Source organism: Rissa tridactyla, chromosome 1 (genome assembly GCF_028500815.1).
Source record: "Rissa tridactyla isolate bRisTri1 chromosome 1, bRisTri1.patW.cur.20221130, whole genome shotgun sequence".
Classification (NCBI taxonomy): Eukaryota; Metazoa; Chordata; class Aves; order Charadriiformes; family Laridae; genus Rissa; species Rissa tridactyla.
In genome coordinates, this window is record NC_071466.1 from 37,166,233 (window position 1) to 37,175,293 (window position 9,061).

A 9,061-nucleotide genomic window follows, 5' to 3' on the forward strand; every position below is an offset into this window, starting at 1 on the left:
TTGTGTAACAATTTTTGAGTGTGTGCACTGTATCAATGTCTTACCTTCATCACGTCATCAGGCTGAAATACTGGAATTCAGAGCTCTGCAATGATGAAGAGAGCAGTTCATGTGGTTCATTTTCTCCTACTCATTTTCTACCTATGCAACCATGTCTGTGCCCTCTGATAATCAAAATCAATACACATCCAAATGACTGGTTTTTTTTAAAATAAAAACAATATTTCAAAGAATCTCAGATGTGCTATAGAGCCACGTAAAGCTGCTTGTGACAAATAGGTAACTTCTGGGATGCAAAGGGAAGTCAGGGCACCAAATGTTTGAAACAGGATCATTGTGCTCGCTTGGGTTCTGTGTGCTTGAACAGCTCTGGGAACAACACAAAGGTGTGAATCAGTATGTCAACAAGTACATAAGAGGAGCTTTATTTCCCCACACAGAAATATGTTAGCTGGTTAGGGTAACATTTTTCCACCGAGCTGAGATGTTACTCGAGACATTGGAGGCTGATGAACTGATGACACATTTTGAAGCCAGGTGCTGCCACTTATCAGGTATCAGCATCTGTTTCTTGGAAACCTGTGAAATGAATTTGAAAGCCAGGGAGGCATTGGTGCAGTAATCTGATCAGTCAGCACAGGCAGGGTTGCTGTGTGAATAATCCGTAACAGCCCAAGTAAGGATTTGGCTGAGAAAGGAAGAAGAAAAGACTGCAAAAAATACTTTTTCCTTCTACATCTGTGTGTGTGTCAAGGAAGGTGAGCAACTCTCTGCCTATTATAAAGAAATGCTGTCAGCATGGGCCTTGAGGCTCCTCAGCTCACCACCGTTTAGGGAGGGAGTCGATGTTAGCATGTATGTGACCAATTCGGGTGAATTGACTGTGATGCTCAAGTTCTTCCTGGGGGCAGGTCCTTGTGATCTAGCTTTACCCCCTTTGCAAACAGCAGAACTGGAGGCTTCCATGGGGGCGGTGGGGATGCCATGGCTACCCACCATGCTTGGCTGTGGTGTGGCCCAGACCTTGTGTGACCTGGTACCGGGCTCCAGCTGGACCTCACTGAGGTGGCCCAAAGGTGGGAAGAGAGTGGCGGTGGCCATCTCGTCAGGGTACCACACAAAGTCACTCCAGAGAAGATAAAACAGTCAGGTTAGACCTTGGTAGCTCGCTACGCAAAGGAAAGCGGAAACATCCCTGCGCTTATAAAACCTTAAAATACCTCGTGTGGAGGGGCTGGGTCAGGACGTTTTGGTCCAGGCAAGGCTGAGTTTGTCCTTTGATTTTTGTTCTGCGCTAATATTTCTCAGGCAGCTGGTGCCAGGGTGCAGCTGGGGCTCCCCTGGGGTCCATCAAGGCTGAGTCTGGCGGACGGGACATGTCTCACCACCCCAGAGAGGAGCAGGACACTGCCCCAGCCTGGGACATCGGGCACCTCCATGGGGATGGGGATGGGCTGAGGCTGGGCTGGGACAGGGGCCCATGGATGTGCCTGGCTCGGTGCGGCCCATGGCCGGGCAGGGCAGGGCTGTGCGGAGCTGGAGGCCGGCCGTGCTGTGTCATTGCTGGGACAGGGGCTGATGGCCCTGGGGGGCTGACATGGGGTCCTGGGCAGGGTGGTGGGGAGCCCCAGAGGGGTGGGCAGGGTGGGCAGTGAGGCACATAAGTGGTCCTGGGGCTCTGTCAGCTGGCAATGCTTCTCCTAATGCTATAAGAGGCTTTGCAGAGTTGTAGAAAGACCGTTGTCCTTTTAAAAACAGAAAAATAAAAGGCAGGAAATGACTATATTTCAGCTCCTGGCCTATTGATTTGGCATCTCCCCATGGAGGTTTTGGGGTATATAAACAATATTGAACATAAATAGTACCTGCCACAGGGCCCGGAGGAGAGGACATCTGTCTGCGCGGTGACACAGGGAACTGCAGTACAGGGACTTCGATGCAATTTCGTTGATGAGTGGTTTTCACACCACCTAACTCGAGGCACCTGAGGCGGGAGACTCAGCTCTGATCCGTGCAACGATTGTAAGTGGGGAGAAAGGGACCTTCTGCAAAGGTGCACTTCGAGAAGAGCGTGTAATACATCTTTTCTATTCTTCCCTTAGACTTGTCCTTTCAGGCCTGGGATGAAGGTGGTTCAGTAGAGCTGGCTGTTAAAATCAAAGTGTGTTCTTGAGCTGTCCGTGGCACACAACCTTGGGCGGGTTTCACTCGCTGGCCCTGTTGCCCCCTCTCCTGCAGCTGGTGCTACCTCTGCTTTGTCTGGGGGGTGTTTCTTCCTCTCTTTCCTTTGTGGACATGGAGAAGACTTCACCCCCATGCTTTCCAATATGGGCTCTTACTGGTTTGGTGATTCCACACCATTTCTTGACATGGTTTTGCCTGCAGTGACGTAAGTTTTACTCCCTTTCACCCAGACTTTCCTGACACCCACTGACCTTGTTCCCCCCAAGTCTGTTCAAAGTGCAATAACAAATTCAATCTCTTTTGCCTTTTGCAGTCCTTCTTGGTCCCACCCTCTCTTTAACGAGTTAGATACAAGCTTTTTATTCTTCAGTCCAGGACTTTCATCTCCTTCCCTCTCAGGAACTGTGTTATCTGAGCCTCCCTGCTTTGCTACCAAAGTTACGACAGCCTCCTTCATCCTCCTGTTCCCTTGTCCCACACCTTTCCTTTTGTCCCACGCTGACACTTTTCTCTGGGATGCCCTCTCCAAACAGAGCTATCAGCTTCCCTGGGGTCCTGCAAATTTCTCATTAATTTCTCTGTAAAGCTCCTGATAAATTGCCAGCTTACTACAGCTAACTTGTTGCCTTCAGTAGGAGACTGGTATTTATTTGCATCATGTATTCTATTAGCTGGCACATGAGAGCATAAAGCTAGCAATTAGAAACTCTCTTATTCATTCCCGTATGTCACTCCCTCACTCTCTGTTACATTCACTTGTTGTATCTTGCCTTAAATGGAGATTATACGTTCCTCAAGGGAAATACCTGTCTTGTAGTTTGGGTAGTACAGCGCCTAGCATGATGGGCTGCTACCTTCCTCCTCTCTCGTAGGTACTTCTGAGCAACAAACAATAAAGAGCAGCAAAAGCTGGCCAGGGATTGTTGCATGCATCTGTGTTTTTGTCTGAATTTTCATGCATGCTGCTACGTGTGCTGCATATAAATCGACTTCGAAAAGTAGGCAAACAATATGCTTCCAGACAACTGTGTAAACATTCTGCTGGAAACTGTTTCAGTAGCTATGCGCACATAATGTAGCTACAATGCATCCCTAAATTTGTACCATGTGGGGTAGGATCACTTTTCCTCCTGTAAATATTTGATTTCTTTCCCTTCTTTCTTTGCATTTTCGTGACAGCACAACAGTTGTTCCCTGAAAGCCAGAGACCAATGGCACAAGCGGGCACCACACACAGAGCCTGCAGCCATGATGTTTTTCATACTGCCAAACAACCTGGGATTTTGCAGGACTAGGAGTTCTCCCAGTCGGACAAAATTCTCGCTTTGTAGGTGAGCTGTGTTTGGAAAGATGAGAATTAACGAATTGCAACATTATGGTTTGTAAAAGGGAGCACGTGTAAGGGCGAATGTGCATGTCTAGCAGGATTCGTGTCTTCCCCTCTGCTTGCTGGGTTGCTGCCAGTTTGCAAGCTGTTAGCCACGTACGGGGAAGCAAATGAAGTGAGGGAAGCTGCATGGGCAACTGTTCGAGTCTTCAGGGAATGGCTCCTGCCACTGGCCTACATTCTCCAGGCCAGTTGGGCTGTACTTGGCCTTAGGCCATGGGTGAGGGCAAATCTGGCTTTAAACCGTTGCTCTTCCTCAGCAATGAGGCTGGAAAGTGGTGGCCCAGTCCCCAAACTTCTTTATCTTCTACCTACTGCATGTGTTACCTAGGGAGTAGTGGGAAACAGCCATATGCCACGTACTCTGCGGCATCTCTCTGCCGCGGTACATGCATGATGCTAGAGAGGGAAAGAGGTGGGCAATACTGCTATGCAGTTAGTCGGTCCACCGATGGCAGAAGGTATCACTGGAAGAAGACATCTGAGTGCGCTGCTTTTGGCTGGAGCTGTGCAGAAGAGGGGCATAATCCTAGACAGAGATCCCAGGAGATCTCCTTGCCCACCCCTCTGCTCGAAGGCAGGATCACACATGCCTGAGCTGCCCTTGACAGCTGTTTGTATAATCTGTTCTTTAAAACCTCTAATGCTGGAGATTTCACAGTCTCCCTAGGTGGCCTCTTTGGGCAATTAACTACCCTCAAAACTAGGAAATTTTTCATAAACATTCTCTGTTGCAAATTAAGCAGATTTAAGAAGATAAGCACGACTATGTTGCTGAGACCAAAGGCTCAGCTGTTCTAGCGTTCTTTACAAAACAGTGGCCAATAGCAGAGGCTTCAGAGAAGTGTATAGGAGCAGGACAAGGATGCAGTGATAATCCTGCTACTGGAATTCCTTAGCCTGAAGTTTGGGAATGTTTTCTTGTTCTGTCTGCAACAGATCCAGAGTGGAGTTAACTCTCATCTGTGTAAGAACCATTTAAGTAGCGGAAAATGCTTTTCATATATCTACGATGTCTTCTCTTCTCTTCTCTAGATAAAGAAAGCCCAGATTCCCACCCCTTCCTCCTAGGTCATGTTTTCTAAACCCTGTAAAGTTTGTGCTGATCTCTCCTTTCAGTTGACTTACAACTCTTTTCACTATCATTGAAGAGAATGGACTGGTTACCTGTAAATCTCAGGTATAGCACTTTGAACTGGCACCGTCTTTTTCTATTGCTGATGCGTTTGGGCCCCGTCTGTTTTAAAGGAAAGCACTAAAGAGCCAGGAAGAGAAGGAAAAAGGAGGCTAACACCCAAGTCTGAGCAACTTCCCTGAACATGGAGAGTCTCACAGTCTGCCTCCTGCACGTAATGTTTGTCAATGGTGTTCATGAGATATACATAAGATGTCTAAGATATAGGAGCCAGCCCTGGGATTTCTTCTTCATCAGAGAGGTACAGAAGAACGGGGCTGTCATTATCCCTTGAGCTCCAGGGATATTGCATTCCTGCCTATATAGCAATACAGTTTTCAGAGGAAGGATGGAGAATTTGCACCCAAACCCCACACCCCAACCCCTGTATTATTCCCTGCTGGTGCAGTAATGAGAGTTGAGGGCTATATGGATTTGTACAGGGTTTGGCTCTGACTCCTAGTGTTGCAATGGCAACTAACTAGGAGATTTCAGTTTTTGGCATTTCCTTCTGGCTGGCTCAGCGTGTCGGTTGTTCTGCATCCTCCTCTTAGGAGCTCAGGTCTCTCACTGGCTTGCATGGGCAACGCAGGATACATCTGTGCCCTGCGGTGCAGCTCCTTACAGTGACACTTGTGTGCTGGCCCTAAGCCGGGATGATGTAAAGCTGCCTCTTGGACCGAGGACAGGAATCTCTTTGCCATCTTTCATTTGGCAGTATAGACAGCTTCTTTAAACTGAAAACCAGGGTAGCTGTTTTAGCACGATGCTAACATGAGCACTTGGCTAGCAGGCTATGCTACTGTGACTAACTGGCTTCCAGAGAGCGAGTACTGTGCCACAGAAATGACCCAGCTCGTTTAGAAATGTCTGACAAACTCCTCTCTCCAGTGTGGTGTGGGTACATCGACAGGCACTTTCCTCAGTGCTGGGCACCTTGCAACTGGATGTGGGAATGCCTTTTGGGGCCCTACCTAGTCAGCCATAGCTTTCTTTACCTACTGGGTTTTTGGCTGCTTTTACATGCATCTGTGCGACTCAATTAATTACCTTTTGATCTGTAATCGGGGTGGGCCAAAGAAGACTCTGGAAAGATTGAGGCGATGGAGGATTGCTGCCATTGCCCGTGCGGTGGAAGATCAGTGTTTGAAAACATAGAAAAACTCAGATTCTTGGTGTTTATGTGGGAAGCGCATACATGAGCTGCACAAATCATTACCGTCTGTATTATGAACAGACCCCAGAGCATTAACCTGTTCTATTAGTTCCCTATGCTGGAAATACTGTTTATGTTAGCAAAGCTGAGGTACAAATCTTTCTTATGCATAATGCAGGACATTTTATACATTTGACAGGAAAGCAATTTGAAACGTTTTGAATGGAAACATTCTCTGCTGAATCGTTTTATTGTGATGAAAAATACCCCCAAGAAACAGTGACGTTAAAGATGCTGGGTCTTTGGAACTCAGGAAAGTTTGGAGTGATCAAATGCACCTCGATTTAACATTTTCTGCATCTCCCTTTTTGGTGTGTTTTAAAGGGGGATGAGCTTCGTTTGGCTTTTTAAATGGGAATAATAACAGTTAGCTCTTCATATAGTGTCTTTTGTGTGGGCCACAGAGTCTTTCACTAACAGTAATTTAGCATGGAAACCTCAATGTGAAGAAGGGAAAGATACAATAATACTCCTCATATTCATGCTAAATTCCATCCCTTTATACATGGGTAAGGAGAAAAAGTCAGCTGGAAGTTGTGAAAGATCTCTTTATCTGCAAAACATTCCTTTTATAGCTTCCCTCCCCTTGAGGAATTTGCAGGGTGGGAGACAGTCGGGTTTCTGTAGGTCAAACGAAGGGCATACATCTGGGCTTTCATCTCTGGACTGACTACTGGGGTCTTTTCCCTTCGAGCAACCCGACTCCCTCAGAAACTTTGAGGTGCAATCTGTGCAGCTTCACACTACGCCCTGCCATGCAGGACAGGAACCGGAGCGGGGATTGGTACTGCTTCTGGCATTGCCAGCTCCTGCAGGGATTTCTTAGTACAAATCTTTGGGAACTGGATTATGTTTTGGAAGTGATTCTTTGATGTCTTCTTATTGAGGGCCTGGGGGCTTTAAGTGTGCGTCTGTGCTCTGTGGGAGATGGGAAGTATTTTCTCTTTTCCCTAGCTCAGACTAATTTCTGCTTTTCCCTTTGTATTGGCAGTAAGAGGAGTGGCCCAGAGAGATTCAGGGGTGTGTCTGCAGGCATAGAATCAGACTCAAGGAAAACGGCAATTATTTTTCTTACTCTGGTCTTCTGGAGTGATGTCCAGAATCTGGGGTGATGGTGACAGCATAAGAACCTCAAGACACAAGAATGATCTTCTATTGATTTTTAGTTTTATCTGATGTTAACCCTTCGTGTTTCCATATAGAGAAATACGAGCAAGGAACTTTTTGTCACAAAGCAGCTTTCCTAAAAGCATTTTAATATAGTTAGAGTCATAAATCAATGGCTTTTTAAGTGAGGCTATTCACCTCCTGGGAATGGGAATGTGGATTCATAAGCAGATCACAAAAACACATCTTTGCAGCCCTCAGAAAAATAACTGGCACTGTCTGCACTGTAAGGGAAACAGGTCTGAGTCCAAGTGACACAGACTGACACTATTCCATACTGGTGAGAATTCCCAGTTCTTCTATAGCTAAGTCTTGAAGAAATTTGGTTAGAGGGGTTCAGAGCAGAGCCAGGGAGTGAGGAAACACCATCAGCAGTCCAGCATGGTTCCTCACCCTCCATTATTTAGTAGTATAGATCTTCTCTTAGCGCATAGCTTCAGCTTCCAGCACGGGGATTTCTGTGACTCACAGGCACGTCACGGATATACTTCTTTGCAGCTCGAGAAACTGATTTCCATATGAAATATATCTGGAAAACATGCGCTAGAAGTTTTTCCACTGCCAGCCTATGGTGGGGTTTTGGACAGGATGTCCTGAGTAGTGTGTCTGAGGTAGTCTGAAGATGGTATTAACCATATAGAAGTGAAAGCTGTAAATACAGGGATGTTACCAAAACAGAAAGAAAGGTTTTGAATGGCTTGGCTTTGGAAGGATTTTTAGGTGAACAAATACCAAGGACACACCACAAGGTTTCTGGACTCGTAGTCTTCAGGAGTCCAGAATTCTGGCCAAAATTTTCTGGCACTGAAATACTTTATTAAGTAAGTAAGCTTTTAGCACATTTTTCTTTAAATAAATAGTGTGCGTTTACAGCTTGTAAACGATGTTCAAAATGTACCTTTGGTCAAGAATTATTTTGTCACTGTAAATCACACAAGTTTATTTCATACAGTGAAAAGTGATGTTAACAGAACAATGCACTGAGCAGGGCTTACGGTAGCACCTGTGAAGCATTCCCAGGAGTTAATCTTTCATGTGTCTTGGTGAGAAATTATTAGTAGTCTGCAACAGGGTGAAAACTATGCTGCATTAGCCCACATTGTAAAAGAACTTCTACTTTTGTGAAGAAAACACACGATAGGTGTTACCATAGGTACCAGTGGCTGTCCTGACAAGGTCTCAGTTTTACTGCTGAAATAGGGTGCTCCAAAGAGCACCCTATTTAGACACTGCAGACATGATCAGCAGAAAAGTGGTTAATGTGCTGAGAGCTGAAAAAGAGATGATGGCTAAATGGAGCAAAAATTGCCATTTTGTACCTGACTCTTCACAATCCTGCCTTCGTTTGCAGCTGTATTGTGTCATCAAACCATGTGCAATCCATGGGGTTTCAGCTGCATGACTCCCATTAACTTTAATCAGAGTCAGGAGAATAAACTGCTGAGCAAAGCACTCTGAAAATGTACCCCTCCATTCTTAACAATTATATTACTCTGCTTTGTGCGGTGGGGAATCTTTAGGAAGCAGAGCTGAATGCTCCATCACTTCAATACCTGCTCTTTGTGCATAATGAAATCAGCACTGTTTGCAGCCTGCTCCCTACTACGGTCGACGACTGATTTCACTACACAAATGACCAAATGATTGACTTCAGCATTTGTCTGCGTGAAACAGATAAAAATCTTTCGGGAAAGTATCGGTCGTGTTCTGTGCGTGTGAGTGAGGTTATACAGGATGGAAAGGCTGTTTAGGAAAATTCATTGTTGTCATCCTTTAACGAAAATTGTTGCCAGGATACTGTCAAGTCATACAAGATAACTGCGCCTGTGGCAGTTGTAGTGTTAAAGAGATGAACAAATATCAGCAGTCAGAACCAGTACCGTGTATTTAAGGCTAGAGCAGAGGTCCAGGTGCAAGGTGACATATCCCCACG